Source organism: Amblyraja radiata, chromosome 48, assembly GCF_010909765.2.
Source record: "Amblyraja radiata isolate CabotCenter1 chromosome 48, sAmbRad1.1.pri, whole genome shotgun sequence".
Classification (NCBI taxonomy): domain Eukaryota; kingdom Metazoa; phylum Chordata; class Chondrichthyes; order Rajiformes; family Rajidae; genus Amblyraja; species Amblyraja radiata.
The window spans coordinates 4994775-5014891 of NC_046003.1; positions in this window are offsets into that span (position 1 = coordinate 4994775).

A 20117-nucleotide genomic window follows, 5' to 3' on the forward strand; every position below is an offset into this window, starting at 1 on the left:
GGAGAGCAAGTTTCCGGCGGAGCGGTGAGAAGGGAGTGCTCTGTTGTGGAAGGAATGATGATGAAAGAAGCACTGTTCTGTGAGAGGAACTGTTCACCCCTTGCCCACAGACACCCCCTGTCCCTCAGTCTCCCTCACTTCCCCTCAAATCCTCCTCCCTCACAACTCAGACCCTCTTCCCCTCGGTTCCTCACAACAGTCCCTCCTCCCAGGGTCTCAACTCAAATCGTTGCCTATCCATGCCCTCCATAGATGCTGCCTGACCCGCTGAGTTACTCCAGCATTTTGTTTTTTATTTGTAATCCATCACAGTGGCGCAGCGGTAGAGTTGCTGCCTTACAGTGAATGCAGCACTAGAGACCCAGGTTCGATCCCGGCTACGGGTGCCATCTGTACAGAGTTTGTACAATCTCCCCGTGATCTGGATGATCAGCCATGATCATATTGAATGGCGGTGCAGGCTCGAAGGGCCGAATGGCCTACTCCTTCACCTAATTTATATGTTTCTATGGCTTGCGTGGATTCTCTCCGAGATCTTCGGTTTCCTCCCACACTCCAAAGACGTACAGGTTTGTAGGTTAATTGGCTTGGAAAATGTGAAAATTGTCCCTAGTGAGTGCAGGATAATGTTAATGTGCGGATATCGCTGGTCGGCGCAGACTCGGTGGGCCGAAGGGTGTTTCCGTGCTGTATCTCGAAACAAAAAAAAATCATCTGCAGTTCCTTGAGTCTCGCCTCCATTTCCTGACGCTGCCCTCGCCCTCCCTCCCGCCCACACTCACCGGGGTCCCACACACACATGCACTAGTTGCTCACCTCGGGAGCCGCATGGCGTCCGGAGGAGCAGGGACCACGTTGCAAATGCATCGGATATAAACTGGGGTAATAACTCACAAGAGCCATGTATTGATGCAGCACTGCTGAGGGTGAAGCCGGCCGGCCTCAGTCTCATTCTCAAAATATACCAGTGGAATGAAATGGAAGGAAGGATCTAACCAAGGACTTGCTCCCAGAAAGCACATATCTATTTAGATTTCATATGGGGGGGGGGGGGGAACCCTCATGTCAGCATGCATCATTAGAAATGGGCAAAAAGGAAAAATAAATATAGGGTTAGGGTTCATAATTCCGCTTCACGTTCTTATAACGGAGCATCTCCCAGTCACTTATTTCTTCAAACTCTTCCTTGGAAAAATAGCCAGCAATGTCTTTGAAATGGTCAGCATCCTGGAAAAAACATACATTGTACCTGATACTTTGGTGCATGGTCTGAGTAGGAGCAGCAGCATCTTCCACGTTCCCAGGCCCCTGAGAGGACATTAATCCGGCATCTTCTGCCCGTTCTCCATGTCAAAGTTCCATGGAGTCTCACCTCTGAGCCCTGCGTCCCAGACATGGTCTCTCTCGTCTCCTTCAGCAGCTCCTCGGTCTCCCTTCCTGAGCACAGACAACCACTTCTCCTCTCCTCACAGACACCTCGACTAAACCCCTCGCCTCAATTAAACCCTTCGCCTCAACCAAACCTCACACTTCACTACTGAACCTCGCCTCGACTAAACTTTACATCAACTAAACCTCCCTCCTAAGTCCTCGCCTCGACTAAACTTTACCTCATCTCAACTAAACCCCTCAATCACCTCGACCAAACTTCACCTCAGCTAAACGTCACCTCACTAAACATTGCTTCGATTAAACCCTTCGCTTCATCTAAACCTCACCTCAACTAAACCTCACCCCAACTAAACCTCACCTCAACTAAACCCCACCCCAACTTCACCTCACATCAACTAAACCGCAACTAAACCTCACCTCAACTAAACCCCAACTAAACCTCACCTCAACTAAACCTCAACTAAACCCCAGCACAACCAAACCCAACCTCAACTAAACCTCACCTCAACTAAACCTCACCCTAACTAAACCCCAACTAAACTTCAATCCCAACTAAACCCCAACTAAACCTCAATCCCAACTAAACCCCAACTAAACTTCACCCCAACTAAACCTCACCCCAACTAAACCTCACCTCAACTAAACCTCACCCCAACTAAACCTCGACTAAACCCCACCTCAACTAAATCTCAACTAAACCACACCCCAACTAAACCTCAACCCAAATAAACCTCAACTAAACCTCAACTAAACCCCAACTAAACCTCAACTAAACCCCAACTAAACCTCACCCCAACCAAACCTCACCTCAACCAAACCTCAACCAAACCACAACTAAACTCCACCTGAACTATAAACTATTTATAGCCCCTCCCCCCGGCCGTTGGCGGCTCCTCAAGTGAGCGGCGGCTGCAACCAGAGCGCGGGTCACGTGGACAACTCCAGCCCACGGCGGGAAAAGGCGCCAAAAGCCGTTGGTCGCGACAGCCGGTGGGTGTGGGGGGGAGGGGGGCGCGCACGCTCGTTGTCGTTGACGTCGACGTCGACGTCGAGCCCGTGGCCCGCCCTGCGGCGAACTCGCCTGCGCCTGCGCCACTCCCCGCGCTCACTTCACCCCCGCTCCCACCGGCTCTCGCGACCTACGGCTTTTGGCGCCTTTTGGAGCCGCCGCGCACGTGATCCGCCGCCAACCGGGGGGGGGGGCTATAAATAGTTTAGTTGGGGTTTAGTTGGGGTTTAGTCAACGTGAGGTTTAGATGAAGTGAGGGGTTTAATCGAAGCAAGATTTAGTGAGGTGTGAATTTAGCTGAGTTGAGCTTTAGCAGAGGTGAAGTTTAGTCGAGGTGATTGAGGGGTTTAGTTGAGGTGAGTTAAAGTTTAGTCGAGGTGAGGATTTAGTCGAGGTGTCAGGTTTAGTTGAGGTGAAGTTTAGTCGAGGCTAGGTTTAGTTGTGAGGTTTAAGAAAGAACTGTAGATGCTGGAAAAATCAAAGGTAGACAAAAATGCTGGGGAAACTCAGCGGGTGAGGCAGCATCCATGGAGAGAAGGAATAGGTGACGTTTCGTGTCGAGACCCTTCTTCAGTCTGAATACGTCACCTATTTCTTCGCTCCATAGATGCTGCCTCACCCGCTGAGTTTCTCCAGCATTTTTGTCTACCTTTAATAGTGAGGTTTGGTTGAGGCGAGGGGTTTAGTCGAGGTGTAGGTGAGTAGAAGTGAGCGTAGGTGAGGTGAGGAGAAGTGGATCTCTGAGCTCAGGAAGGGAGATCGAGGAGCTGCTGAAGGAGACGAGACCATGTCTGGGACGCAGGGCTCAGAGGGAGCTTTGACATGTAGAACGGGCAGAAGATGCCGGATACATGTGCTCTCAGGGGCCTGGGAACGGGGAAGATGCTGCTGCTCATTCTCAGACTATCACAACCCCAGGGATTGGTGTCAGTGAGGAGTGGATGAGTTCCCTGGGCTCTGGAGTGGATCACTGACATTAATATTGATCTGCGACTGAGGCCATTGAGACCCCCATCCTTCTAGTTGTCTGTCACCATCTGGCAACTTCCCCAGCTGTGAGGAAAGACTATTAACCTGAACCATTCACTCCGTTTCTACCTCCACAGATGCTGCCTGGCTTGCTGTTTACCACCGACAATTTATCCTTTTTTATAATAGTGGTTTCGAAGCAGCTACTGGGTGCTGCTCCTGACTTTAGTGTGGGGGAAGCCCATGATAGTCACTGTCTTCATTGCCAGAAATGTAGACGCTGATGCCTGTTGGCTGGAAGCTGACGCTGTAGACACTGGTTGGCTGGAAGATGCAATCTTGAATCTTGACAGGCAACAATTTGGGTCGACCTTTCAGGCAGATCACTCCTGACCTGCACCCTAAATGCAGTTTCCTCTCATGGTTTATTACTTCTTTGAATCAATAATTGTTTTATCTTGCTGGAATGCAATTACCAACTGATTTCTTTCAACCCTAGAAAAAAATCACTATATTCTAAGTGAAGAAAGACCTCATTTCTATCCTGAAGAAGTTACCTGTTATTTTTAAGTTGTGATTCAATATCCTGGAATTGTCCTCTATTAAATAACTAAATTACATTTAAAAATCAGTTTTGTAATTAATATCTGATGATTCCAGATTATACACCAAAGTGTATCAGGTACAATGTTTGTTTTTCCAGGATGCTGACCATTTCAAAGACATTGCTGGCTATTTTTCCAAGGAAGAGTTTGAAAAAATAAGTGACTGGGAGAAGCTTCGTTATAAGAACATGAAGCGGAATTATGAAGCCTTACTTGCCGTTGGTTTGTAAAAAATATTATATCCCTTTTTTCCCCCTTTTCTATTGATGAATGCTGACATGATTTTTCCCCCCATATGAAAATTAAATAGATATGTGCTTTCTGAGACCAAGTCGTTGGTTAGATCATTCCATTTCACCCCACAGGTATACTTTGACAATATGTCTCAGGATATTGCATATTCCTGTTCTTTGATAACATAACTTCTATTGGCTCCTTCCTGAACACTCACAGCTTGTGATCTCGGTCTCTGAAGTCAATCCTTCAAGAAGGTGAGTTCACATCAAGCACCCAGTCCAGACAGTGTTCATGGCTGAGTACTAAAAACATGTTTCGAGTAACTACTTTGAGGATTCAAAGAATATTCTCAACCTCTCACATCTGTGGTCAAGGTTCAAACCTGCTCCAACAGCGGATCTATCGTTCCCATGTTTAAGAAGACGACTGTGATCTGCCTCACTGACTACTGGTTGCACTTAGATTCACGGTAATAAAGTGCCTACAGAGGTTGGTTCCGGTGCAAATCAACTCTTGCCTCACAAATGACTTGGATCCACTTCAGTTTGCTAACTGTCACAGCTGGTCAACAGTAAATACTATCTAACTGGCTCTGCACTGCTCTAGACCATCTACAATACATGTCAGGCAGCTATTCATCAACTATGGCTCGGCATTCAACACTATCATCCTCTCCAAATTACCAGTAAGGTCCAATACCTGGTTCTCTGTACCTTCCTTTGCAACTGGACACTAGAGAGAGTGGGACACTCTGGTTGAGTGGTGCAACAATAACCTGTAGCTGAACTCATATCAAACTTGTACAGGTGTACTGTAGAAATTATCCTGACTGGTTGTATCTTGGCCTGCTAAGGCAATCCAATGTACAGGAATGCAAGAGGCTGCATGGTATGGTGAACTCAGCCCAGTCCATCACAGGCACACTTCTCCCCACCATCAATAGCATCTACATGAGAACCCACCACTGAAGGCGGCATCGGTCATCAAGGTCCCCATTCATCCGGGCCATTCTCCCATCTCGCTGCTAAATCAGGTAGGAGATACTGAAGCCTGAAGTTCCACACCACCAGGTTCAGGATCTGCTACTTTCCTGCAACTATATTCTTGAAATCATTTGTGTATTCCTAATGCAACTGTGATTCCTCTTGCAGTAGCATGGACTTTCCATAACAACATGATTTGACTGATGCCTTGTAGATTTACACAGTCCTCTCGTAACAGTTTAACAGAATTACCGTATAATTAATGTTTCATGTGAATCCGTTTCTAAGCCTGTGAAGCTTCTGCAAAGTAACCTTTCATTGTATCTACATCGTACATGCATATAACAATAAACTTGACATAATTTGGAAAAATTGGGATCGGGATCAAACAAGCCTGTGTCATCACTTGTGCATGGCTGAGACTGAGTTATTCCAGCACTTTGTGTTTTATCCTTGAAGTTCCTCTCTTAACTTGTTCTTGCCCCCTCAAGGACAGCACACTCCTGCAAAATATTTCCATAATGAGCCTTGGGAAATGTGAATATATTTCTATATGTCTGGAGAAACCCATTGGATGAAAACTCAGGCAGTGATTTATGTTGTATGAAGGCATGAATAATTGAAGATACAGACTCCAGTCTGAGACTAACTGTTTGGTCCACTGTGTAACTAATTATTGCCCTCCTTAATGTCTCCGAGACATGTACTACTTGCAACAGGCTCCACAAATATGTAGATGCTTAATCAAATGTGTCACTAATGACGTATATATAAGTTTGCAGATGACACCACTGTCGGATCACGAACAATGACGAGACAGTGTACAGGAAGGAGAAAGAGTATCTCGTAACTTAGTGTCAAATTAACAACATCCCCCTCAATGTCAGCAAGATGAAGAGCTATTCCTCGACTTCAGGATGGGTGGTGGAATACATCTCCCTCCTCACCTCCCCCGGATCGTTCCCCTCTCCACCCCACTTCCCACCCATCTCCCACCTCGACACCTCATCACCCTGTCTCCCTCCTGCTCATTTCCATCATGCTCCTCCCCTCACACCCATTCCTTGCCGCAGCAGCTACCCAGGTCCTAGAGCAATGCCAGGAACTCAGCCTAGTTCCCGTACTCGTCCCGGCCCTGTCTGTGGAAACCAGTCGTCAGCTCACCACCGCCTGGGCTCCAGTCGAGACCCCTGTCCCCGGAAACAGGCGCGTCCTTAGTTCCAGCAGCGGCTTATTTCCCGGCCCCAGTCATGCCCCCACCCCAAGCGCCGGGCTCGGCCCTCATTCCAGCTCCAGCACCAGGCTCTGCTCCAGCCAAGGCTCAGTCCCCGGGCTCGGCCCACGCCACTCCTCGTTTAAAGTGAGCGTTGGAGTGTCCCTCCTTCCCGGAATGTCTCCTCCTGCCTTGCGAGTGCATTGTGACGTCACTCAGATTTTTTTTTTCCGAAGTAGTTGAGTTTGAGGAAATCGCACTGTTTTTGAAATTTAAATGGCTAATAACTTCGGATATATATATGTGGAAATATGGCGGGAAGAGGCTTATCGCCACCACGGGAAATATCTGAGTAGGCTGTGTGAAAATTGGAAGGCTGTGACCTAGCGTTTGGAAGAAGATAGGAATTAACTAGATTGGCACACACGCAGAGACACAAAGAAGACGAAGACTTTTAATTATATAAAGGTAACCTCAGGGTTCAAACAGATTTCTGTTGACTATTTCTTAGTTGGTTGCAATTCCCGTTATGTCCAGTGAACCTTCTGAAAACTCAGCGGGTGACGCAGCATCTAGGGAGAGAAGGAATATGCGACATTTCGCGTCGAGACCCTTCTTTGACACCCTTTTTACGTCGCCTATTCCTATCTCCATAGATGCTGCCTCACCCGCTGAGTTTATCCAGCATTTTTGTCTACCTTCCATGTTTCCAGCATCTGCAGTTCTTCCTTAAACGAAACATCTCGCCAGTCGGTCAGTGTTAAACAGTATTTCAAAATATGAATGGAGATCACGTTTAACTAAAACAATATATTCCGACCAAGTATATGAATCTCGGTATAGGATTCGCCAATGTTGAGTAAAGGCAAATCAGTGACTGGGCATTGAAAGAACCGTTGATGATGGAATCGAGGGTATATCTGGGCTGAAAAATCACAACGAACGCACTCTTGAATGCGCCGCTTATCATTAATGTGGGTAGTTTTTTTATGTACACATCTTGGTACACATTGGCGAATACTCCCTGGTTTTGTTACATGGATGTCCGGGTTATGTTTTCAATTACCTGGTCAGCGATTGAGTTTCTTCATTATATTCTCACCCCCTGTGTCCCGTGTGTATTGATTCTGCTGCTCAATACTTTAACGGTCAGACATATTTTGCGGGTTAGCAGAGCCCGCAGGAGACTCCGAGATCAGAAAAGTGCGAAGAGCTCCAGTGATCCCGAAATGGAGAATCGAAGGAAATCGGTGATATTGTTGTTGATTATTTCCGGGAATGTTATTTTGTTATGGGCGGTATTTACCTTCTATTTATTCTGGCAACGAATATGGAATTTGGGATATTCAGGTGTTTTTCTTCCTCCCTTTGTATCGGAAATAGGATTTATTCTGCAACTGATTAGTTGTTGCACAAACACGTGCAGATGAAGTTTAGAGAGCAGTATTTGACTGTGTTAATATATCCGTAAGAACAATTAAACACTGCACGATGATAAAGGCTGAGACAATTACAGTGTCAATGGTTATAATCGTAGATTTATAGAGAGATGTTGCAAGCTCACAGCCTCTGCTCTCATTGAGACCACGCCGAGCTTCAACCTGCTACCTACATTAATCTGACATCGATTGCATTCTCCATATATTCTATTACCCCCATAATCTCCCCACATCCGCCATTCACAATTCTGCAGGATACTCGGGGGGGATTTACAGTGTGCGCCCCACCTCATCATTGAAATATGGGAGGACCAAGTGCAGGAGTAACTCAGCGGGTTAGGCAGCATCGGCGAAGGAAATGTATAGGTGACATTTCGGGTCGGGAACCTTCTGCTGACTGATTGTGAGGTGGGCGGCAATGAAAGCAAGCAAAGACCAGGACAAACCAGGACCAGTAACACATGATCTCAATCAGGGTGTTTCCTTGAAAGGTCAAGCCTAGTGACTGTGTGATCCCAAGACGGACACATCGTTGTGAGCTGCCAACTGGTTTAACCGACTTTAAATGGAGGAGGGGGAATGATTTACCAATGGGTTGTAGTCAAACAAAACATGAGGCACCTGCGCCTGGCCTCACTCTGTTAATTGAGGAGGCTCAGGACAGACATATATGGTATGGTAATGGGAAGGGGAGTTAAAATGTTTCGCCACAGGAAGATTCAGTAAGCCTTGACAGACCAAAATTATGAACCCTCCAACAAAGTGGTTCCTAATCTTACTATTATATTTAATCTTACCGCCCATGGTCAGAGTCGGTCCAATATAGTCGTCAGGTGATCGTAACTTGTTGAACGAAAAGAACAAATCGGAGAAAAAGAAAGTGTGGCGACTTTTCTGGACAAGAGAGGTTGAGTGGTTAGATTGTATGGGGAGGTGTGATGACATGTATTTACTGACAGAGAGACATAGAGCCATTTGCGTTTTAAAAATGTTCAGATTATTGAGTGAACATTATGTTGTTAATTGAGGAGGCTCAAGACAGAAATGTATGGTGTGGTAATGGGACGGGGAGATACAATAGTTAGCCACTGGAAGATCCAGTAGGCCTTGACAGATCGAACGTATATGTTCAGCATAACGGTCGTGTGTCTAAACTTGGTCTCGGCGATTTACAGGAGCCCACATGTGCAACACTGGATGCAGTAGGTGAGGTTAGTGGAGGTGTATGTGAACTTGTTGTCAATTCGAACTAATGGTCGTCTGTTGATGAGGAGGTACAGGATCCAGTTGCATGTTCACATGAACTTGTTCACATGAGAAGGTTGAGAGGGGATGCCGATGTTGAACTCGGAGTTGTAATCGATGAACTTGAAGGAGAGAAGAAAGGTGGGGGAAATAGTCATACGTGTGAACATACTGTAACTAAAAAGTCAATTCGGAGAATATATAAACAATTTTAGGAAATGTTTAGATTACTAGGCCTAGTTGGCTGGAGTAAACTGAAACATAGTGCTGATCATGAGAAAAGTGGTGTCGCTTTACAACACGCAGTTGCCAGATAATTGGGTGAATGAGGAAACAGAAAGTTAGAGCTAACCCCGACAGATCAGTTGATGTGCAGATGGCAGACTGTGCATTGCCCGTTTACAAATATATGTTACTAGCCAGCACCTCCATTCAAGGTGATCACGGCTGATCATCCAAAATCAGTACCTCTTTCATGCTTTTGTTTCTACCTGGAGCTTGGAGGTTAGACGCGCCTGCGAGTTGGGGGCAATGCGTGAGTGGATGCGGCGGGGATGGGGTAAAAAAGAGCGAATTAATAATATTACTATAATATCAAGGGGGGAGGGGTCAGTGTTTGTGTGTCTGAGGGTGGTTAGTGTGTGTGTGACGCTCTCTCATCTCCCCGCCCCGCTCTCAGCACTCCGTTCTCATTCCATCTCTCCCCTCATCTCCCCACCCCCTTTCCTCGCCTCAACTCTTACCCCCTCCTCCCTTCCCCATCTACACCCCCTCTCTCCTCCCCCACTCTCCCCCTTTCATGCCCCCCTCTCTCTACACAGCTCTCCCCTGCCCCATTTCCTCACTCTCCCCCATCTATCCCCCTCTCTGCCCCTTCTCTCTTACCCTTCTCCCCCCCTCTCTCTCCGCTCTTGCCCCCCCTACCTTCCTCCCCCCTCTCCCCACTCCTCCACTCCACCACTCCCCCCTCCCACCATACCCCTCTCTAACCCTCCTTCCCCATCCCCCTCCCCCCTCTCGGTCTCTGCCCTTCCCTCTCTGCCCCTCACTCTCTGTCCCTGCCCCCCCCCCTCTCTCTGTCTGCCTCTCTCTCTCTGCCCCCCTCTCTGTGTTCCTGCCCCTCTCTCTCCCTCTCTAGTCGCGCCTGCGAGTTGGGGGCTATGCCTAAGCGGATAGGGCGGGGATCGGGTAAAATGAGTGAATTAATATGAATATAATATTTAATGAGTGGTTAGTGTGTGTCTGTCTGTGGGGATGGGTGTGTAACACCGCAGGCCGCCCCCTCCCCGCAACCGCGCGTTGCAACGAAGAATGGTTTGTGTTTGTGTCCGCTCCGGTTCCTCTCCCCCCCCCCCCCCCCGGGCTCCAACCTGCCGGAGATCACCGCGCGCTCAGTTTCACATTTGGTTCATGCTTTCAGTTTGGAGTTTGTACTTTGAGTTCATAGTTTGAGTTTAGTAGTTAGAGTTTAGAGTTTGAGTTTATAGTTTGAAATATTGAAACTTAGAAACATAGACAAATAGATGCAGCAGTAGACAATTCGGCCCTTTGAGCCAGCACCGTCATTCAATGTGATCATGGCTGATCATCCACAATCGGTACCCCGTTCCTACTTTAGTTTCTAGCTTAGCGTTTAGTTTAGTTTCTGAGTTTAGAGTTTAAAGTTCTAGTTTATGGTTTGAGTTTAGAGATTAATTTAGTTTTAGTGGATACTAGAACAGTTGGCTCCCGTCCACTCAACGCGCGGTTGCGGGGAGGGGGCGTTCTGCAGCGTCACACACACATGCACGCACCCACACACACACTAATCACCCTCCACACACACACTAACAACCCCCGTTGGGTCCCAGCATCACACGGGAGGGCTGGACACCCAACACAATATTCCACCTCTCCACCAATTCCAATATTGCTGGACAGTGGGTAGGGGGGGGGAGCGCTTTCTTTTTTTTTTTTTAATTAATATTTTTTTATTGGAGGGAAAATAAAATAAAAAAATTCACAGTACATCTGATGTATGGCATTACATTTTCCTCCATTTTGTTTTTTTCTAAATAATAATAATAATAATAATAATAATAATAATAATAATAATAATAATAATAATAATAATAATAATAATAATAATAATAATAATAATAATAATAATAATAATAATATAAACAAAATAACCCTAACCCACCCTCCCTAAACACCCCTTGGCAGTTTATTTTTTCACAATCCAAATATATCACAAAATCAAATGCACTTTTTAACAATAATAAAGTAACAAAACAGAATAAAGGGGGATCCCCACTTACTGTCAAGTGCCCTCAGTCAATAGGGTCCTTTAGACCCTCAAAGTATGATAAAAAGGGTTCCCATTTCAAATAAAACGTTTTCACAGACCCCCTCAATGTGAATTTTCTAACCTTAAAAAAAACATGACGTCTTCCAGCCAAGCAGCGGCAGATGGAGGAGTGGTAGATTTCCAGACCAGCAAGATTCTCCTACGGGCCAAAAGGGATGTAAATGTAATGGTATCAGACTAGGTTGTATTTAAACCAAAGGTTTTATCTGTTACACCAAATACAGCTACAAGCGGGCAAGGTCTCACTATCATCCCACGGACTTCACTGATGGTTTTAAAAACCACTGCCCAGTAGTTAAGAAGTTTGGGGCAAGACCAGAATGCAGGAGCTAGATTGGCTGGAGAGAACGAGCACCTGTCACAGCCAGCGTCCGTCCCTGGATATATGTTAGCAAGCCTGGCTTTTCTTAAATGAACCCTGTGTAAAACTTTAAATTGTATGAGCCCCAATCTAGCACATGATGACGAGGAGTGGACTTTTTTCAGCGCTTCGCTCCAGCATTCCTCAGACAGATACATACCAAGGTCATCCTCCCACGCAGCTTTAACTTTGTTCAGGTTTTGATCTCCTAAATACATCAATTGAGAATATACTGCAGAGATCAGTCCTTTATTTGCAAAGGTAAGAGTGAGATTATCCAACACTGTGACAGGAGGGAGATCAGGAAAAGAAGGATTTTTTTTCATGACAAAGTGGCGAACCTGAAGATATTTAAAGGAATTATTATGTGGGAGGCCATGTTTTTTGTGTAGGTAGTCGAAACTATCAAATATGTTGTTAGTGTATAAATCCTTAATGCACATAAGACTCAACCATCATAGGATTCATCACCAACAACCAAGAAACTGAATAACGTGCACAGGTCAACGAAGCAGTGACCTGGTGCACAGACCATGATCTCTTACTCAACTCATCAAAAACAAAAGAACTCATCATCGACCCAAGACGCCAGCCATCCCCCAAAACTCCTGTGCTCATTAAAGATGAATCGATCTCCATCACTGACACATTCAAACTCCTTGGAACCCACATCAGCAACAACCTCAAATGGAGGACAAACGCAGACCACATCTATGGAAAAGCCCAGCAAAGACGTTTCCATCTCCGACAGCTCAGGAAGTTCAGAGTAAGGTCTCATCTCATGCTCCGCTTCTATACAGCCATCATCGAAAGCATCCTCACTTCATCCATCACAGTCTGGTTCGGCAGTCTCGACTCACTCTCCCGGAAGAAATTACAGCGCATCATCAACAGAGCATCCAAAATTATTGGCTTACCCCTACCATCCCTTGAATCACTCTACCACAAACGGACACTTCACAAAGCCCGCAAGATCGTCTCTGACCCCACTCACCCTGCACACTATGCCTTTCAGCTACTGCCCTCTGGGAGGCGTTACAGGACAATTGCCTCCAAAACAAACCGCTTCAAAAACAGTTTCAATCCCACTGCAATTAACATTTTAAACTATGTACGGTGAGGAATACGAATAAGCATGGCCCTTATGTAATATGTTATGTGTCTGTCTGTATGTATATCTATGTTATATGTTTAATGTTTGATGAAATGTTGGAACCTGTACCGAGCTGTACTGATAACAAATTCCACCAGCCTGGCTGTGTGGTCATTAAAAATACAACACAATAAGACCATTCAAACCCCACTGTCGAAAGGTTGAGTCAAGTGTAGAGGGGAGGAATAAATGGTTACTATGAATGGGACCCAGAACTGAAGCTGATTTAAGCTTGTAATGGCAACGAAATTGGTTAAAAATGTTGATGGTGGATTGTACGACAGGGTTGGATGTAAATCTAGAGGGTTTCAATGGCAGGGAGGAATATACTACAGCTGGGAGAGACGAGGTGTAACAGGATTGTGATTCAAGCAGACACCAGTCTGTATCTGGTCGGTGGAGCCAGAATAATATCTTTTGGATATAGGATGCCCAGTAATAATTAATAAAGCTAGGAAGGCCCAGTCCACCTACTTCACGACCTCTTTGGAGAGTGCACTTATTGACCCTTGGAACCTTGTCACCCCATATAAAGGAGGTTATAGATTGGTTAACTGAGTTAAAAAATGACTTGGGTAGGAAAATCGGCAAACATTGGAACAAGTAAAGAAATCTGGGAAGTACAGTCATCTTCACTGGTGGGGGGGGGGCGCTTTCTGTTCCACTAGTATGAGTGTTGTGGGCCGAATGTACTGTTTCCAGAGGGCTAGTATGGAGTTTGTGGGGCGAATGTGTTTTTGGGCTGGCAGCTCAGTCACTGATGCCTGGCAGTACAATCACTCGGACTTGGCAGGCTGGCAGCTGAGAAACTGCCAGAAATCCTGCCCAAAACAGGTGACAGACTGTAAGAGAGAAGGGGGAGAGGTTGGACTGAATGGATTATTGGGCTGGCAGTTCAGTCACTTACGGCTGGTGGGCTGGCAGTTCACTAACTCACGGCTGGTGGGCTGGCAGTGCTGTCACTCATGCCTGGTAACCCACTCGTTCCTGGAGTCACTCTTGTAAACCTCCTCTGGACCCTCTCCAGAGCCAGCACATCCATCCTCATATATGGTACACAAAATTGCTCATAATATACAGTGCATTATGGAACCTCAACATTACATCCGTGTTTTGTGTACAAGCCTTCTTGAAATAAATGCAAGCATGGAATTTGCTTTCTTTACCATTTTGCTTGCATATTAACCTTTGGCGAATCCGTACCCCAGCACTCCCAAGTCCCCGAGCACCTCTGATTTCTGGATTCTCTCCCCATTTAGAAAATAGTCTCTGCCTTTATTCTTACTATCAAAATGCATGAGTCGACATTTATGGACAATATATTCCATCTGCCACTTGTCTGCCCACTCTCCCAACCTGTACAGGTCCTTGTGCAGTGCCCCTGCTTTCACAACACTACCTGCCCCTCCACCTATTTTCATATTATCCGCAAAACGTGGCTCCAAAGCATTCATTCCTCTCTTCCAAAATCAATAATATACAACATGAAGGGTAGCAGCTGCAGCATCCACACCTGCGGACCTCTGCTAGTCACTGGCAGCAAACCAGAAAAATCCCTAGTAATTGCCATTATTTTTGTTCTGCCACCCGGCCAAACTGCTAACCATGCTAGTATCTGCCCTTTGATACCGTGGGCTCCCATCTTCCTTGCTAGCCTCACATGTGGCACCTTATCAAAGGCCTTTGTTGGTCCTTGCTATTTACGTCTTCAAAGAATTCCAGCAAATTTGTCAAGCAACACCCCCCCTTCACAGAGCAATGCTGACTTCAGCCTATTTTATCGTGACGTTCACAATACTCCGTTACCTCATCCTTTATAACGGACTCCCAAAATCTTACAAACCACCGTAGTCAGGCTAAACGTCTTATAGTTCCCCCTATTCTGCTTTGCTCCCTTCTTGTGCGGCGGGGTAATATTGGCAATTTTCCAATCATCTGGAACCACTCCTAACTCTAGTGATTCGGAAATATCACTGTGAATTAATGAATGAATGAAAGTTTAATGGTCAAGTATGTACACATACAAGAGTTTGCCTTGGTGCGCTGCTCGCAAATAACAACACGACATTTAGTATAACACATAAAACATTAAACATTAATAATAACGCATTACAGATTAAACGTGTGAATGAAATAAAATACCAGAGCAAAATGAGGCTGCAGTGTTTTGGTTGTTGAGTAGAGCTACTGCTCGTGGAAAAAAACTTTTTTTATGTCTGGCTGTGGCGGCTTTGACAATCCGTAGTCGCCTTCCTGAGGGAAGTGATTCAAAGAGTTTGTTGCCAGCGTCAGAGATGATCTTACCCACTCGTTTCTTGGCCCTTGCAGTGTACAGTTCATCAATGGAGGGAAGGTTGCAGCCAACAACCTTCTCTGCTGATCGGACGATTCGCTGCAGCCTCCAGGTGTCGTGATTGGTGGCTGAGCCAAACCAGACCATGATGGAGAAGGTGAAAACAGACTCTACGATGGCCGTGTAGAATTGGACCATCATTGCCTGTGGCAGATTGTGCTTCCTCAGGTGCCGCAGGAAGAACATCCTCTGTTGTGCCATTTTAACTGTGGAGTCGATGGTAGCCCCCCACTTAAGGTCCCTGGAGACGATCGTTCTAAGGAACTTAAAAGACTCCACAGATGTGACTGTGGTGTTGTTGATGGTGTGGGGGTGAGGGGAGGGGGAGCTCTCCTAAAGTCTACTGTCAATTCCACCGTCTTAAGAGCATTGAGCTCTAGGTTGTTGCTATGGCACCAGGCCGCCAGCTGTGACACTTCCTGTCTGTAGGCAGATTCCTCCCCATCCTGGATCAGTCCAATCAGGGTTGTGTCGTCCGCAAACTTCAGAAGTTTGACAGAGGAGTCAAAGCTGGCCGGATTGATATGTGTAGGAAAGAACTGCAAATGCGGGTTTAAATCGAAGGTAGACACAAAATGCCGTATTATCTCACCCTACAGGAAGGGTCTCGACCTGAAACGTCTCTAGCTGGCTTCTCTCCAGAGATGCTGCCTGTCCTGCTGAGTTACTCCAGCATTTTGTGTCTCCGGAGTGATGTGTATCTGGGTGATATTATAAGGAGGGTTTGATGAGACAAAAGTTCCGCTGGATGCTCCGAAGTCAGGTCGCAGCCGCAACGCCACCACAGCCTCCGAAGTCAGCCAGCTCCGTGATGGTAAGTCCAGTCCACATGTTCTGCGACCGGAGTCCTCAAGGCCGCCAGCACCTAGAATCTAGCAGCCCGGGACGAGTTGCAGTTCACAGGTCGGCTCGCCTTGCCCCAATACTGGCCGCAGTTCACACGTTATGAAAACCAATTGAAAAACAATACGCCTGCGGGCGGGATGATTTTGGGTTACGGGACGGATCCGGCCCGTGGGCCGTAGGTTGCCGACGCCTGTCCTAGATTTCAGGCCTCATTGTGACCCCCCATGTTTTAAAAGCGATTTCCGCTTTGACAGCAGCAATTCATTCACTTAAACGCTTGATTTTCTTTTGCATTAGACAGACCGCTTGTCATTAAGACCAGTAATCTTTATATTTTGGAGTACAGGGACAATAGTGAAGACGTTGAAGCAGGCAGGGACTGTATAGGTTTGCAGGGACTGGTTGAAAATATTGTGTAGACCAGTGCCAGTTGTTCGGCACAGAGCTTGAGGGGAAAAGGGGGAAACATTGCCCGGTCCTGGAGATTTCCGGCTTTTCTTTCTTCTTAACAGCCTCTCCATCTCCTCAATTTCTATTCTTAGTGATGGAGAAGTGGTCAGACTGGTGTTGGGCAGCAAGGAGGGGGTAGAGAGTGGACGATGGCCCAGTCTTTACAGATTGGAGTCAGGTTGTAAGTGGGTATTAAATGGTGGTTGGGGAGGAGTGGGTGAGGAAGGGGGCCAGTCATGCTGTGAGGAGGTGTGAGGTGTTGTGTGGGGATGGGGTATCAGAGTTACGTTTCTGTTTGTCGAACCTGCAGTAGAACTCGTTCAGGTCGTTGGTCAGCTGACGATTGTCAGAGGAGCTGGGTACTTTCCCCCCTTCGCTGATGATACCTTGCAAACCCTTCCAAACTGAAGAAGAGTCACTAGCTGAGAACTTGCTCCCCAACATTCCTTTCCTTTCCTTGGCAGCTCTGATTCATCTTCTCAGCTTGTACTTGGCCTCCTTATAGATGTCTGCATCCCCGCTCCTGTAGGCCTCCTCTTTAGAATGACGGAGCTGTCTGAGTTCTGCAGTGAACCAGGGCTTGTTGTTGTTGAACCATGTCCGGGTCCTAGTGGAAATGCAACTGTCCGCACAAAAGCTGACATATGATGATACAGTGTCTGTATGGTCATCGAGGCTTGTGGTTGCTTCCATGAACACATTCCAATCCGTGCAGTCAAAGCAGGACTGTAGGTTCTCAATGCCCTCGCTTGTCCAACTTTTCATTGTTGAGTCCACAGGCTTAGCAGCTTGTAGGTTCTGCCTGTAGGTCGGTATAAGGTGAAGTATGCAATGATTTGAGAGACCCAGACCCGCCCGGGGAACAGAGTGATATGCGTTCTTGATTGAAGTGTAACAGTGTTCTCGACTCACTGGTGGGGCAAGTCTGTATTTTGGAAGGTCTTGGCTGAGGTTAGAAACATAAAAAATAGGTGCAGGAGTAGAGGCCATTCGGCCCTTTGAGCCTGCACCGCCATTCAATATGATCATGGCTGATCATCCAGCTCAGTATCCTGCACCTGCCTTCTCTCCATACCCCCTGATCCCTTTAGCCACAAGGGCCGCATCTAACTCCCTCTTAAATATAGCCAATGAACTGGCCTCAACTACCTTCTGTGGCAGAGAATTCCAGAGTTTCACCACTCTCTGTGTGAAAAATGTTTTCCTCATCTCGGTCCTAAAAGATTTCCCCATTATCCTTAAACTGTGACCCCTGGTTCTGGACTTCCCCAACATCGGGAACAATCTTCCTGCATCTAGCCTGTCCAACCCCTGAAGAATTGTGTAAGTTTCTATAAGATCCCCCCTCTATCTTCTTGTTAAAGTCCCCCAAGACAATGACCAAGGAGTCTAGGAAGTCACACTCTATCCTCATTACCTGGTCAGCGAGTCGCGTAGCGCCTCTGTACGCAGGCTTGGTGTGTGGGTGGGGGGGGGGGGGTAAACTCCAACGAGAATAACAGAGGTAAATTCCCTCGGAGAATAAAAGGGTCTGTAGTTTATAAAGAAGACTTCTAGATTGGGAGAACATATGATCGCTCACCCTCGTGGATGCTACGGTGAATCGCAGCTCTACGCCGGCAGTGGCTGGGGCTGCGAGCGGTTTGGTGGGGAAGGTTGGTGGGGCAGTTTGGTGGGGCAGAAGACGTACTCGTGGCGGAATCGGAGGCCACACCAGGGTCACAAATGTCATCTGTGGAACAGGTCACTGAGGATCCTCAGTGTGTCGGGGAGTGATTGAGGGGGGTGGGTGGGCAGATGGGCTGTAGAGGGCACGGATTCCTAGACCCCGCGGCGCTGAATGCATTTTACAATCAGACTAAAGGGCGATTTCACCACTTGTTTGAACTGCTGCCTGAACTTAGTCTGGGTGACGGCGTAAAGAGCAGTGTTTGTGCAGCAACTGAGGGTCTGCAGCATGGCGGCCACTTCGGCAATGATGATGTCCGGATGGTTCCAGCTAGGAATTAATGCAGCCAGTCTGAACCACACAACATGTATCGCACGGAGCGCCCACAACACGATGAAATTCCCCGAGATGACCAACAGTAAAATGAGGGATTTCTTGCGGCTCTCCATCTCCGGGTCTCTGCCACTCTCCCCACTGCTGGGTCCCCGGAGTCTCCTGCGGGCTCTGCTCGCCACTAACACGTATCTGATGGTCGACGTGTTGAACACAACAATGAGGACAAATGGGATCACGGGAGTGATGATATACTGGAGAAACTCCCCGATTCCCCAGGCCAGTGACCGTTGAACACTGGGTGTAACATAACAAAACCAGGGGGCATTAAATAGCAAGTACCCACTGCCCAATAAAAAATACCAGAAGGTGTTCTTTAAACAGCTCAGCACGGTCACTGTCCCAGAACCACAGCCGCCGTTCTCTCTGTGCAATAGTTTGTTTTCAGCGTCTGGCAACAAATGGCCACAAATCGATCAAAGGTGAAGGTGACGGTGAACCAGACAGAACAGTCGGTGACGGCGTAAACCAACACGGCGTGGATATTACACATTGGTACATGGTACAAGAACTCAAATGCATCAATGTAAGCAATGGGAATCTGCCTCATTATCAGGTCCAGAATAATGACCAGTAGATCGGCCGTTGCCATGGCGATCAGGTATCGAGTGACTCCTGTGGAGAGACCGCACTTTCCCCGGGACAGGACCACAATGGTCAGCATGTTCACTGTGAGAATGAAAGTAAACAGAGACATGACAGACAGCGGATAAAGCAAACTTAGCAGATTCATCGAGGCGAGGTGCAAATCAAATGCACAATCCTGTTCTGGGATTCAGAGGTGTAGAACATTTTCTATCAAGGCTGCCAGATGGTGACAACACAACGAACTAAATTACTTACGGTAGAATTACCATATCTACTCAACTACTGAGCAGATGAGAAGCTGCTGTTACGAGGGTTCGCCTAAAGAATCTGACCGGGTTCTGACCATTGCTCACTTCACCATGAGAGTTTAGCTCATTGATTCCCTGTGAATCTGGTTCCGTGTGGGCTGGAGAACAAACACTCGTCCTGTTTTTTACGCAGAGACGTTGTGTTAGTGTGAATCAATCAGCCCAGGTTTCTCTCTCTATCCATTGCCCAATGCTCCAGTGTCTGTCAGTCTGTTGGGGGTAATAATGGTTCAGATACGGAGCATTACGCACACACAGTGACATTGGGCGAAACTGGACCAGATCCCAGCGGGAACCGCTCGCTTCAGTCGCACCTGGGAGGTGGGGGGAGGGAGGCAAAGAAAAGCGTGTCGGTATCTCAAGATTGCATTAAACCCGTGAAACCCTGTAAAACATGTAAAACTCCTGTACTGTGTATCGTTTGCAGCGGGCAGTTTCGACAGCTGCCTATACATCGCCATGCGCACGGCAGCAGTGAGTTACATCAGGAGAATGAAGTACAGGAACTGGAAAGGTGTTAAAGATTGTTTCCCGTTTAAATAACATTAACTATG